General features: G+C 41.3%; 1 protein-coding gene across 4 annotated transcripts in view; it reads left to right on the forward strand.

Annotated features, from left to right (window-relative positions):
- Window positions 1–15,069, forward strand: part of fgf14 (fibroblast growth factor 14) — a 511,831-nt gene that overhangs the window by 315,825 nt on the left and 180,937 nt on the right. The gene's annotated exons all lie outside the window — the stretch shown is intronic.

Consider the following 15,069-nt stretch of genomic DNA (forward strand, 5'->3'; position numbering starts at 1 on the left):
AGTAACCTCACAGGCTGTGTGAATGTTGGTTTCTTTATGGCACATTTGCAGGTGTTTAAGATTGAAGCAAAGATGTACCTCACTTTCCCGGACACGCAGACACACTCTTTCTCTCTCATTCACACACACACACTACAAACACACTCCCTCTCAGACACACACACACACACACTCTCCCTCACACACACACACACACACACTACAAACACACTCCCTCTCAGACACACACACACACTCTCCCTCACACACACACACACACACACTACAAACACTCTCTCTCTCTCTCTCTCTCACACACACACACACCCTTTCTCTCTCTCAAACACATACAAATAACCATATCCAGATTGGGAACACATCTGAACCCATTCTGTTCGTCTTCAATATGGTTTTAGAGTTAGTCGATTGGAGTGTTAGCTCGCTCCCCCGTTTAGTTTCTCAGTTCTCTGGGACCAAGAGGCACCGCAACGTGACAAAAGACCAAAACATAAAGCAAAGCATCCGATAAATCACAAATGCACCAAGTCAGCAATTTCCATAGTCAGACCACAACAATGAATCAAAGTATATATAACGTCGAGTTCGAAGTTTCGAATAAATAGCTATGAGTCTAAGGCAGATGCAAACTGACAGGGAGCGAGCATTGAACTGTTCTGTGCAATAAGCACAACTTACACATCAGGAACAATTCACCTTTCCATGCCGATTTGTTCTAAAATTAGTTCTTTTCCACCCCTCAATATAATTACCTAAAAACACCTGTCCTTACTTGAGAGTAACATTATTTTTAAAACCAGACACAGGTTAATACCGGAAAATTACATTGCCGACATAAACACATGTTCAATCCCTCAACTCTGTATTTGATAGCTTTTGAAGTTGTCTTAAAGGAAATATAAATGGTAATGTGCACCCTCTTATATAACATCAAACCTCAAACAGGAGCCGATGGAAGTTGGAATCAGTGATATACATGAGGAGGAAACACAAAACGATCTCTCACTTAATAAAAAAAATCAGTTCATGTTATCCAGCATCGATGCACTTCAATTCATTCGATCAGGATAAATCTTTACATGGCCAAACGATAAAGGTTGACGTTCATGAAACATGAACAGGTAGCGTTTTTGCAAATTCAATTATAGTTGAAAGAACAAGTTAAAAGGGCTTCCTGTTGTCGTCCAAACATTAGAATCATTTACGCGTAAAACCACAGGAAAGTTATCGACAATTTGACTTATTTTAATTTTCTATTTTGTTTTTGTTGAGCCATTTAATCTTGGAAAATCCAGTATTTAATATCTCTGCTTCAAATCCTGCTCAGTGCATGACATCCTCTTAATCTCTTCCTTCAATGGGATTGTTTAAATTCACTTTATGCTGCGGATCACAGATAGCTCCTGTATGGGGACTACTGTCTAAAAGACAGTGATTCCAGGTTCAGTTACTTTCAGTGCAAAGAAAAAGACTTCTGACCAAGTGCAGCTTCCTCTCATCTTTGTCCTGCAATCTGCTATCCATACAGCTTGCTAACATTATCAGAGATGGAGTCTGGCAGAACTGCTCGATCGAGGTAATAAAGTATTACTGAATTTCAAAAATATTCCAATGATTTGTTATTTTTTCTTTATTTCAAGGATATTAAATACACTCCTTGATTTTCTATCAGTCGATATCAATGTTAGAATTACAAGTTTTGTAAAAAATTAAAGATCCTCAGCTGAATGACATTGCCTGCAGCTTAAAGTTTGTGATTTCCTTTTGAAGAACGTTGTCACCCCTCTTCCATAATAAGCAGATACTTATAAACATGTTTTCAATTTAATTCATTTATCCTAAACCAGGTCTAGCAATGTTGAGACTCCATACTAGGGAATCTGTCGCGCTTACACCTCATTTGTAAACAGCACAGAAGTAAAATAGGTTTTCTCAGAATGAACTCGTCTGTATTTTTAAAGAAATGAACTGACAGACATTAAAACTGGTTTGGAAAGGGTGAAAAGGCATGAGTTAATCCAGAAATCTGGACAGATAGCTTAGACGTACTGAGCATGAAAATCAAATCAGAATCCTTTCTCTGTTATGTTTGAGTAGCTTGCCTTGTAGTGTTTCAGGGATATGCTGTAGAATTGATTCTGCTACCTTTAATCACCCACACTCCTGTACAAGAGTTAAATATTTCACTGAGCTGTAATGTGAATGGAATTCAGTGTATGTTAACTGATCATAACAGCTGGCAGTCGGCTCAAATATAATGTGGTATCTTTAAGTAGTTACTTTTGATTCTATCAAATCATATATAGAAATAGAATTTATTTTTATTTGTTAGAGGAAAATCTACCTCCTTGAATGTGATTTGTGATATCTGAGTTATTTTTTCAGACAAGAGTTGTTTGTTTGATATGGACTACCTTCTTGAGATTCAAGACACTTGTTTGATTGTGTTAGATTTTTATAATTTATATCATGTTCACTTAGCAAAAATGTGTCCTGAAATACATAACTTTATGTTTCAGCTTTATTACATTGCTTTTGATGTTTCTTCATCTCAACAAGCATGTAACAGTTGGATCACTTGAGAATGAAAATGATTTTAAGAGGTTAGGCAGCAATGTCAAGGCTGTAACTCAGTCTTGGAGCTGTGCTGATATTTATACACAGCATCAGTGTTCACTTATTTAGCACCCGTAGTATGAAAAAATTATCATAAGGCATTTCACAGTAACATGAGAGGGCAAGTAATGCCCTTGCAATCATTTCTTGTGAGTTTCAGTGCTTTCAGAAGCAGTTGATTACATTACTGACTTACAAGTTGATGCTAGCTCTCTGTAATTCTATGTAATATTGACAAACTATACTGACCCCCAATAATAAACAGACCTGGCATTACTGTCTTTGGTCATATCACACCACGATGTTCCTTTTATTCACATCATGATATTCAAATATGGAACTGTGATCCCATTCTGAATAGAAAAAACTGTTAAAATGATAACCAATTTGTTGAACATTCTCAAGCAAGGCTGAGACTTATTGTGTACCCCTAACTGTCCAGTGCAGCTGGCGATCACTGATATCAAATGATTTGATACAGCTGTGTGGCATTTTAAGCCTCTCCTGAAGACAATTACGAGTTGTGGATTTGGTAATGGAGTCACACATAGACTTGGACTGGATAAGGGCAGAACATTGTGCTCCTAAAGGACATTGGCAACCTTATTCAATTTTTTTTTAATAACAATCCAACAGTTTCAAGGTTACTTTTATGGCATCTGCCCCTTTCTATATTCCAAATATATTCTAAAGTAAATGCAAAATCTCATGGTTGGATTTGAACTCATATGCAACAATTGATTATGTCCTCCTTGACTTAAGGATGCTAAGGTCACTTGTAATATTGCTACACTCCTGTTAACTTCAACGAGATCAGACTTGGACTCTAATCCTTAAAGCTCAATGATTGGCTGAGTAAAGTCATAGCGCTTTCAGCATTTAATATTTATGGCTACTGATCATACAATATTTACAGCACAGAGACAGGCCATTCAGCCCAGAAGTCCAGGCTTGGTAAGCTTCCTTACACACTACTTTATGTCAACCTATTAACATATCCTTTCATTCCTTTCTCTTGCATGTATTTATCCAGTTTACTTTTCAATGTATCAATACCGTTCACCTCAGCCACTTCGTTGTGCTGGTGAGTTCCCGATTCTCACCACTGTTTAGGTAAAAAAGTTTCTCCTGAATTCCCTATTGAATTTTTTAGTGATCATCTTAAATTTATGAACAGGGCATTTTTATTTATTCCTCAGTGCTAACAGCTTTATCAGAGCAACTGATGGGAAGAATTTACAATACTCAACATGGCCAATCAGCAGAGACTCAATAATGAACCAGATATTGCACAGACCTTGTTATTTAAAATGTGGTAATGTGGTAGAATCAATTCTTTCAGTCAGTTTCTCCAATAACTATGACAGTCCCCTTCAAGCAGTTATTCACCCAAGCCTCTATTCCTGCAACAAAATTGTCACACTATCATACTTGGGAAACTCATAAACCATTGCAATAATATCTATAAATCAAATATCATGATTGATATCATAATTGTAAATTATTTGAAATTCACACAAAGTTTTCAGACAATCCAAACCTTACTGCCTTGTGTTTTGTAACAATCCTCACGATCTTAGAGGTGAATTCTGATGAAATTGTCATTCCTAACCTCTTTGGAAGAAACATGGGAACACCAGAAAATGGCATGGAATTCTGAAGCTGTTCTGCTGGTCAAATAGGAAATTTCCCCGTGGAAATTCACCCTCTTGTATTACATTATGTGAATTACGGAGGATTTTCATGAGTATTTAAGGAGAAGCAGTTTTGCACTGCTGTAGTCAGAGGCCACAGATTAAGAAAATGGATTGGAGAGGAGTTTTTGTGAATTGGAATGCACTGTTGGAATGCCGCACATTTCTACTCTTTCATACCCATTACCCATGCTCCTTTATACCCATTACCCATGCTCCTTTATACCCATTACCTATGTTCTTACTGCCTACATTGACTCCCACTGTCAATTTTTCATTTCTCATTCTTCTTCAGATCTCTCCACAGTCTTATTCTTCTGTATCTCTGGTATCACTTCAAACCCTACGATCATCTGAGTACCTGTGCTTGTCCAACTCGGGGTTCACCAACTTCCATCTCTCCATTTCTGTCAATACGCTATGCTCTGGAATCTCTTTTCTAAAGCTCCCTGCCTTTCTTATACCTTCACAGAGTTTCAGGAAATATAGTGTGGTGGTACTGTCAATGAATTAATAATGCAGAAGAGACGAGAAGCATGCATTCAAATGCTGCCGTGGCAGATGATGGAATTTCAATTGATTGAAAACCGCTATTAATTATTTTAAAATTCCATCAAGTTCACAGATGTTCTTCAGGGAAGGGAATCTGTTGTCCTTGTCTAGCTTGGTCTACAATAAGACTCCAGGCCCACAGTAATGTGTTTAACTCTTAACTGCCTTGTGAAATGGCTGGTTAAGTCACTCAGTTCAAGGGCAGTTAGGGATTAGTAAGGAATGTTGACTTTGCCTGTGATGCCCACAACCCATGAAAGAACTGTTTTGAAAACTTCCTTTGACCATCTTTTTGGTCGTCTGTTCTAATGTCTTTTCTATTGAAATCACTCCTACTTTTTGAGTGATGATGTTAATGCCTTTTGAGGCACCTGGGGATGATAAAGGCACTATAAGTTGACATTGCTAGGTAGCTCAGGTGGTTTAGCAACGTTGTCTCAAACATTATGGGATTGTCATAGCACAAAGGGAAGCCATTCAGTCTTCCATATCTGCACCAACTCTCTATAAGGGCCTTTCACCCAGTCCACTCACTTGCCTTTATCCTTTAGCCAAGCAAACATTCATCTACTGATAATTACCTACATTTTTCTTGGAAGCCTTAATTGAATAGGGTTGCTCAGTGGTTAGCACTTGTGCCTCTCAGCACCAGGGACGTGGGTTCGGTTCTAATCTTATGTTTAGCAGAATTTGCCCATTCTCCCTCTGTCTGCATGGGTTTCTGCTGGGTGTCCCAGTTTCCTGATGCACAAGTTAGGTTGGTCACGTTAAATTGCTCATAGAGTTCAGGGATGCATAGGTTAGGTGTGTTAGCTGTGGGAAATGTAGGGTTACAGGGAAGGGGGATGAGTCTGGGTGGGATGCTCTTTGGAGGATTGGTGTGAATTGTTGGACTGAGTGGCCTGTTTTCACACTATGAAATCTGCCTCCACCATATTCTCAGTCACTACATTCCAGTTTCTAGCTACTCGCTGCAGAAAAAAAAAGCATTTCTTCACATTGTTGTGCTTTTTTTTCATCAATCACACAAAATTGAGATCATCTGATTCTCAATCATTTCACTAATGCAAAGAGTGTTCCTTGAGCTCTATTGTGGTACAGTGGTAATGTCCCTACCCCTAGACTGGGAGATCCAGGTTCAAGTCCTACCTTCTCCAGAGGTGTGTGATGATATGCCTGAACAGATCAACTAAAAATAGCTACAGAGAGTTTTCCCTATCTACTCTGTTTGAAGTCCTCATAATTTTGAATGTCTCTATCAATTTCTTCCTCTTCAGAAGTACAGCCACAGCAACTTCAATTTATATACGTAACTCAGTTCCTCATCCCCGAAAGCCTTCCCATATATCTCTTCTGCACACTGTCAAATAACTTCAGATACTTACTAAAGTCAATACGGCTACCATTTAAAACAACTGCCACGTTGTCAGTCAAAAATCTTTTTAATGGACAATATTCAACAACAGGAGAACAAAAAGTTAAAAAGAAATAAAGTAAAGTCACCGGCATACTTAAGTCCCACAACAACACAGATAGACCACTGAAATACAACAGTATGTAAAATTATGATTGCAGTATCTGTTGTGGCTGCACAGTAGCAGTCTTTGGATCAATCAGAAACAAATGAAAGCTGATGTCCCTGGTGCAGTACAGTGGGGGAGTGCTGCACTGTTGGATGTAATGTACAGCTTTTGGATGAGAAGGTAAACCAAAGCTAGATCTGCCAATGCAGGTGCAAGTAAAGATGCCATGGGACGACTTATAAGAAGAGCAGATGAAGTCTCCCTGGCATCTTAAACAATATTTATGCCTTAGTTAACATCACAGAAACAAATCTGTTGCTGTTTGTGAGGGTTTGTTATGTGCAAAGCTGCTGCATTTCCTAAATCACAAGAATGTCTGCACTTCAAAAATATTTAGTTGGCTGGAGAGCACTTTAATCTGACCTATGGATGTGAAAGTCACTACTTAAATGCAGGTCTTTCTTCTATCATTTCAGTGTTGTAGAGATAATGCATTGACCTCACTTCACTCTTGCAACTGGTTACATCATTTTTACAATGCCATTAGATGACAAACACTCACTGCTGCTTCTAGCTGGAGCGAGTGCAGAAAGAGGGGCAACAGAAGGACACAAGTCTTCACAACTCTCAGTTTTGTTTGATATTTGGCCTTGCAAAATCCTGGAATTACTCCAAGTCTTTATGCCAATGTTCTGCCTATCTTCCCACTTGCATTATTAGATCATGTATCTCTGTATTTTTACTAAATTACTATTCTTATTACTGACGTATAAAATGCCTTGTTTTAATTCACTTTCTGAGAGGGTTATTTGACTTCACTTAATTCCCTATATAACATCATTGTTTCTTTTCGTAATCTTTTGCACATGTTGAATTTGACTTTTATTGATTTAAAATTGAAGGTTTCGGTATCACAAACTGTAACAAAACATCTAATGGGCAGCATACATACTGCAGTCTCCAACAAATCCATTGGTTTTGCTGTTGATTCAGTCCTATTAAGTATTATTTGATAGAAATGCCAATAATGTCAGAGCCTTCAAAGTTTTATATAGGCACTTTTTAAACTATGAGACCGGAAAATGCATTACTTTATTAAAACATATGAGTAAAATGAATATTATGCTTTTTAAGGAAAATCAATGCATTGATCATTGAGCACACTCCCAAAGCCAAATTAAAACAAAAAAAAAGATAAATGTAGAACAGAGTATCATGGAATATTGTGCTGTGCAATTCCAGTGTTAGGATTTGTGAGGTTTGCGTTGGTGGTATGTGTCGGTGTGAGGCAACCTCACAAGTAGCCAGCACATCTCAGAACATTGCAAATAGTCTGAGGGCTGCTGCCAACACCCAGGATTCTGCCAAATTAGCATGTACTCAGGAAATTATCGCTGCAAAAAGTCATGGGTCACTCCCTCTCATAGTTATAAAAGTTGAGTGTATCCTATCCGTGATGAATTAGGAGAAAGTGAGGACTGCAGATGCTGGAGATCAGAGCTGAAAAATGTGTTGCTGGAAAAGCGCAGCAGGTCAGGCAGCATCCAAGGTGCAGGAGAATCGACGTTTCGGGCATAAGCCCTTCTTCAGGAAGATTCCTGAAGAAGGGCTTATGCCCGAAACATTGATTCTCCTGCTCCTTGAATGCTGCCTGACCTGCTGCACTTTTCCAGCAATGCATTTTTAAGTTCAGTATTCTTGATGAATACCCAGCTAATTTACTGCAGGAATGTTGCCTTGCATCTTACAACTGACTGCACCATTCAGATGACTATTAATCTTGTTTTGCTGTGAACATTGGAAAAGTCAAGCATGAGAAAAGGCCATCGGCTTATTGAAGCTCATCCCCCTTGTATTCAATAGCTCCCACCTCAGCATCGAGCTGTCCTTTGCATAACCCTCATGCATTTATAGCCAACTTATCTGGCAAACCTCACCAAAGATTTATCACTTAGACTAAAAGTTCTCTTAATATCTGTTTCATTGATTTGAATTTATGTTCTTTGGACATTACCTCCTGGCTCACTGTGAAATACTATCCATGTTGTATCTTATTGATCTTAACTATTTAATATTTCACACATGTCAATTAATTTCTCTCCTCAACAATTCTTTTTTGGGCGTGAGTTTCTTCAATCTTTACCTCAGTACTTATTCTCTTTTCACTAGGGATCAACCTCACTACCATCATCATCTCGAATGCTTGTATATATTTCTTTAATCATGTGATGACCAGAGCTGAGCACTATTTCAAATCAGATTTAAAGACAACATTATACAATCTTACCAAAGCTTCAGTAAGATTGTGCTGTAATTTCCAGGTTATTGATCTCACCATTTTATTTGTCTATTTTTAATTCCTTTGCTGTGTGGTCAAAACACTGCGAGTAATAAGTTTACTGTTATAGAGTCATAGTCATAGAGATGTACAGCATGGAAAGAGACCCTTCAGTTCAACCCGTCCATGCCGACCAGCTATCCCAACCCAATCTAGTCCCACCTGCCAGCATTCGGCCCATATCCCTCCAAACCCTTCCTATTCAAATACCCATCCAAATGCCTCTTAAATGTTGCAATTGTACCAGCCTCCACCACTTCCTCTGGCAGTTCATTCCATACACGTGCCATCTTCTGCGGGAAAAGGTTGCCCCTTAGGTCTCTTTTATATCTTTCCCCTCTCACCCTAAACCTATGCCCTCTAGTTCTGGACTCCCTGACCCCAGGGAAGAGACTTTGCCTATTTACTCTATCCATGCCCCTCATAATTTTGTAAACCTCTATAAGGTCACCCCTCAGCCTCCGACGCTCCAGGGAAAACAGCCCCAGCCTGTTCAGCCTCTCCCTGTAGCTCAAATTCTCCAACCCTGGAAACATCCTTGTAAATCTCTTCTGAACCCTTTCAAGTTTCACAACATCTTTCCAATAGGAAGGAAGCCAGAATTGCACGCAATATTCCAACAGTGGCCTAACAGCCGCAACATGACCTCCCAACTCCTATACTCAATACTCTGACCAATAAAGGAAAGCATACCAAACGCCTTCTTCACTATCCTATCTACTATTCATGTTTATGTCCTGTACTGTTTCAGTTGAACATATTGAATGTACATTGGGTGACATTCAACATTGGTGGAGGTACAGAATGGGTAGAGGTCAGATCAGTTGCATGTTACCTACTTGCCTGTCACAAACATATTCATTTCGTATCTGCTGTTACACACTGACCACCTGTGTAGACTTGATCATTATAAACAGGCCCATTATGCACCCACTCTTTACATAAAGACCATTATGGTTTACACATGTGCAGTTTACCATCCATCTCTACACACACACACACACACACACACACACACACACACACACTTGTTCTGCAACCATCTGTTAGACACCCACCTGTACAAAGGCAAAAGTGACGACTGCAGTTGCTGGACACCAGAGTCGAGATTAGAGTGCTGCTGGAAAAGCACAGCAGGTCATGCAGCATCTGAGGAGCAGGAAAATCGACGTTTCGGGCAAAAGCCCTTCATGAGGAATAGAGGTAGGAAGCCTCCAGGGTGGAGAGATAAATGAGAGGGGGTGGGACTGGGGAGAAAGAAGCATAGAATACAATAGGTGAATGGGGTGGGGGTGAAGGTGATAGGTCAGAGAGGAGGGTGGAGTGGATAGGTGGAAAGGAAGATAGGCAGGTAGGACAAGTCATGGGACCAGTGCTGAGCTTGAAGTTTGGAACTGGGGTGAGGTGGGGGAAGGGGAAATTAGGAAACTGGTGAAATCCACATTGATGCCCTGGGGTTGAAGTGTTCCAAGGCGGATGATGAGGCGTTCTTCCTCCAGGCGTCGAGTGGTGAGGGAGCAGCGGTGGAGGTGACTCAGATCCAGCATGTCCTCAGCAGAGTGGGAGTTGAAATGTTGGGCCACAGGGTGGTGGGGTTGATTGGTGCGGGCGTCCTGGAGATGTTCCCGAAAGCATTCTGCTCGGAGGCGTCCAGTCTCCCCAATGTAGAGGAGACCACATTGGGAGCAACGGATACAATAAATGATATTGGAGGATGTGCAGGTGAAACTTTGATGGATGTGGAAGACTCCATTGGGGCCTTGGATGGAGGTGAGGGAGGAGGTGTGGGCGCAGATTTTGCCCTTCCTGCGGTGGCAGGGGAAAGTGCCAGGATGGGAGGGTGGGTTGTAGGGGGGCGTGGACCTGACCAGGTAGTCACAGAGAGAATGGTTTTTGCGGAAAGGGATGGGGAGGGAAATATATCCCTGGTTGTGGGGTCTTTTTGGAGGTGGCAGAAATGTCGTCGGATGATGTGGTTTATGCGAAGGTTGGTAGGGTGGAAGGTGAGCACTGGGGGCATTCTATCCTTGTGACGGTTGGAGGGGTGGGGTCTGAGGGCGGAGGTGCGGGATGTGGACGAGATACGTTGGAGGGCATCTTTAACCACGTGGGAAGGGAAATTGTGGTCTCTAAAGGAGGCCATCTGGTGTGTTCTGTGGTAGAACTGGTCCTCCTGGGAGCAGTTATGGGAGAGGCAGAGGAATTGGGAATACGGGTAAGCATTTTTGCAGGAGGTAGGGTGGGAAGAGGTGTAATCCAGGTAGCTGTGGGAGTCGGTGGGTTTGTAAAAAAATGTCAGTGTCAAGTCAGTTGTCATTAATGGAGATGGAGAGGTCCAGGAAGGAGAGGGAGGTGTTAGAGATGGTCCAGGTAAATTTAAGGTCAGAGTGGAATGTGTTGGTGAAATTGATGAATTGCTCAACCTCCTCGCGGCAGCATGAGGTGGCACCAATGCAGTCATCAAGGTAACGAAGGAAGAGGTGGGAAGTGGTGCCGGTGTAATTACGGAAGATCGACTGTTCTACATAGCCAACAAAGAGACAGGCATAGCTGGGGCCCATACAGGTGCCCATGGCTACCCCTTTGGTCTGGAGGAAGTGGGAGGATTCGAAGGAGAAATTGTTGAGGGTGAGGACCAGTTCAGCCAAACGAATGAGAGTGTCAGTGGAAGGGTACTGTTGGAGAGGAAGAAACCGAGGGCTTGGAGGCCCTGGTCATGGCGGATGGAGGTGTAGAGGGATTGGATATCCATGGTGAAAAGGATGCATTGGGGGCCGGGGAAACGGGAGTCTTGGTGGAGGTGGAGGGTGTGGTTGGTGTCTCGAACATATGTGGGGAGTTCCTGCACTAGGAGGATAGGATAGTGTCGAGGTAGGTAGAGATGAGTTCAGTGGGGCAGGAGCATGCTGAGAAAATGGGTCGACCAGAGTGGGCAGGCTTGTGGATCTTGGAAAGGAGGTAGAATCGGGCGGTATGGGATTCCCGGACTACGAGGTTGGAAGCTGTGGGTGGGAGATCTCCTGAGGTGATGAGGTTCTGTATGGTCTGGGAGATGATGGTTTAGTGATGGAGGGTGGGGGTCATGGTTGAGGGGGTGGTAGGAGGAGGTGTCCTCGAGTTGGCATCTGGCTTCAGTGGTGTAGAGGTCAGTGCGCCAAGCTACCACTGCACCCCCTTTATCAGCTGGCTTGATGATGAGGGTGGGATTGGATCAGAGGGAGTGGAAGGCTGCGCGTTTCGAGGGTGAGAGTTTGGAGTTGGGGAGGGGAGGTAGACTGGTTGAGGCGGTTAATGTCTCGGTGGTAGTTGGAAATGAAGAGATCGAGGGCAGGTAATAGGCCAGCGTGGGTTGTCAAGGTGGATGGAGTGTGCTGGAGGCGGGCAAAGGGGTCCTAGGAAGATGGGCGGGAGTTCTGATTGTAAAAGTAAGCTTGGAGGCGGAGGCAGCGGAAGAAGTATTCTGCCTCTATTCCTGATGAAGGGCTTTTGCCCGAAACATCGATTTTCCTGTTCCATGGATGCTGTCTGAGCTGCTGTGCTTTTCCAGCACCACTCTAATCTAGACCCACCCGTACATTATTAGTCATTGTATACATACCTTCAACTCCTAATTTTGGAGCTGGGATCTGAGCTGCAGACATTGCACTGTGTCAGGAAAGGGAAAAGTTACTTTGATGGTCACACCCCTTAGATTAGGTCATTCAAACTTGATCTGTGACCCAAGACCAGAAGGGTGTAATTGTAGGCGAGACAGATATGGCAAATACAAGAGGTAGCTGTTGGGGAGCCTCTGATCTTGTAATCATCCAACTGTTACAAGGTTGTTGTAAGCTTTGTAGATGTCAATGAGGACTCCACAGAGGATGGGCAACCTCACAGGGCACCACTGTACAGGCATCTATTCAACTGGGAGCATGAAACAGGAAGTAATAGTAGTAGAGGAGCGTGGGTCTGAAGGGCTGTGCTGTCTGCCTGCTTATAGGGATAAAATGTTTATTTTAAAGGTTGATGTAGGCGGAATGGGTTTCAGTTCACGGGGCCTTGCCACCACTACTGAGGTCGAAGGGAACTGTTTTGATTGTCAGGCTTCACTTTATCCAAGTTGGGATCAGTATCCTGTCAAATTGAACAATTAAAATCCTGTAGAGAGAATTTTAACCTAATTAGAGAGGGAATGGGTTTAGGAGGTGGGATACATAGGCTTACAAAATAAAAGAGCAACTACTCTGATAATGATACTCAGAACAGAAGGAAAGAATAAAGTATGCAAGTGTAATGTAAACAACAATTAGGGTGAAAGGGGGGAGACTGGTAAAATAAGTTGTTCTTTACTTAAATATGCACAGTGTTTGGAACAAAATAAATGAGTTAATGGCACAGTCAGAGGCTAACCAGTATGATCGTTTAGCCATTACAGAGAAGTGGTTACAAGGAAATCACAGCAGGGAACTAAATAATCAAGGGCATGTGTCTTTTCAAGTGGGCTGTCAGGAAGTAAAGAGTGGTGGATAATACTTTGTTAATACAAGAAGAAATAATCATGATCGCAAAAAAAGGGTTTAGAATTGGAAGATGTAGAATCCAAATAGATAAATGTAAAAAATAACAAGGAAGAATACACTGGTAGTAGAAGTCAACAAGCCCTCTAATAGTAGCTGCCTTATTGGACAGAGAATAAATCATGAGATAATGAGAGCGTGTAAAACAAAGATAATACACTAATCAAGTGCGACCTTAATTTTCGTTTAGATTGGGTATATCAAACTAGCAAAGTGCCCACAGGAAGAATTCATTGAGTATATTCAGGATAGTTTCCTGGAACAATCTGTTGTGGATGTAACCAGGTCAGGCTATTTTGGACCTGGTAATGTGTAATGAAGCAGATTTAATAAATTAACTCAGAGTAAGAGATTCCTGCGTAACAGAAACCACAAAATACGATAGATTTAGCATGCAGTTTGAGAATGGGAAATGTGGGTCAGAAACAACTGTGCTAAAGTTAAATAAATTTAGCACCATAGGGATAATGACAGAGTTGGCTTGAGTGGACTGTGAAACAAATTTAGGAAAAAGGCAGAACATTTTATTAATTGGCACCGATGGAACCAGGAATGTGCCCATTGATTAAATATTCCGATTGATAGGGAGGGCAACAAAATCAATGTAAAAACACACACAAAGTAATACAAACGTAATGCAAGGGGTATACACATCACTGTTATACATTATTTACAGATACAACTTTACCTTAAATAAAACTTACCAGCAGACAGCCTTCTCACTCGCACCCTCAACAGATTATCAGACAGATCGTAATAATACAGTAAACGTTTCGGTGTTTCAGGGATATAATTTTTGTTAGTTTATCGAGTGTCGGTTCATAATATAGCAAATGAAACAAAGTTTTCTCAGAAATGAAAATGGACAGTAAAGCCTTCTGTAAATATGCAGAAATCAAGACAGAGACCAAAATGGAGTTAGGCCCTTCAGAGAATGATGCTGGTGAAATTAAACTGGGGAACCGGGAAATGGCAGGGGCATTGAATAAATACTTTGCAATACTCTTCATGGTAGAGAATGCTAATGGAGTTCCATAAACACTAAATAATCGAGGCTAAAGACAGTGGGTGGGGGAGAAGCTAGCACTGAGGATGAAGTAAGTACAATAACTGTCACTAGCGAAAAAGTACTCAGGAAATGACTGGAACAAAAGGCTAATAAGTCCCTTAGACCTGGATTACATTCTGGGATTTTCAAGAAAGTATCTAGGGAGATAGTGAAAACACTGGTCATAGACTTCAAAGAATCTTTGGATTCAGAAAAGGCCTAGCAGTTTGAAAAACTGCTAATGCACCTTGATTCAAAAGGGACGGTGTTACATAACCACCCATGACACATCCACTGGTCATACATACATACCTGTTATTACACACATACCTGTTATACACCCAACCATAAACACCTGATACAGACTGTTACACACCTCCCCACTGGATTCATACTCACACAATATGCATTGTTATTCACTTGCCTGTTACTCATCTCATTTCAATCACATACCTTTTACTCATCTACTTAATACCTGTTGCATATGCAACCATCACATTAATACCCATTATACATCAAACCATTGCAAAACTTGCCTGTTATACATCTATTTGTGAAGTACCCACCCCATCCATTATGTTCCAAACTACAGACTCCAGTCAATTACCCACTCACCTCTGTTACACACTCACCTGTAACACATCCAGCTGTTACACACCCATCCATTAAGCATCGACTTGTTGCACATCCACATGAATTAGACCTGCCCTTATACATCAACTTACTGCAAATCTTCTCAGTA

Source organism: Hemiscyllium ocellatum, chromosome 6, assembly GCF_020745735.1.
Source record: "Hemiscyllium ocellatum isolate sHemOce1 chromosome 6, sHemOce1.pat.X.cur, whole genome shotgun sequence".
Taxonomy (NCBI): domain Eukaryota; kingdom Metazoa; phylum Chordata; class Chondrichthyes; order Orectolobiformes; family Hemiscylliidae; genus Hemiscyllium; species Hemiscyllium ocellatum.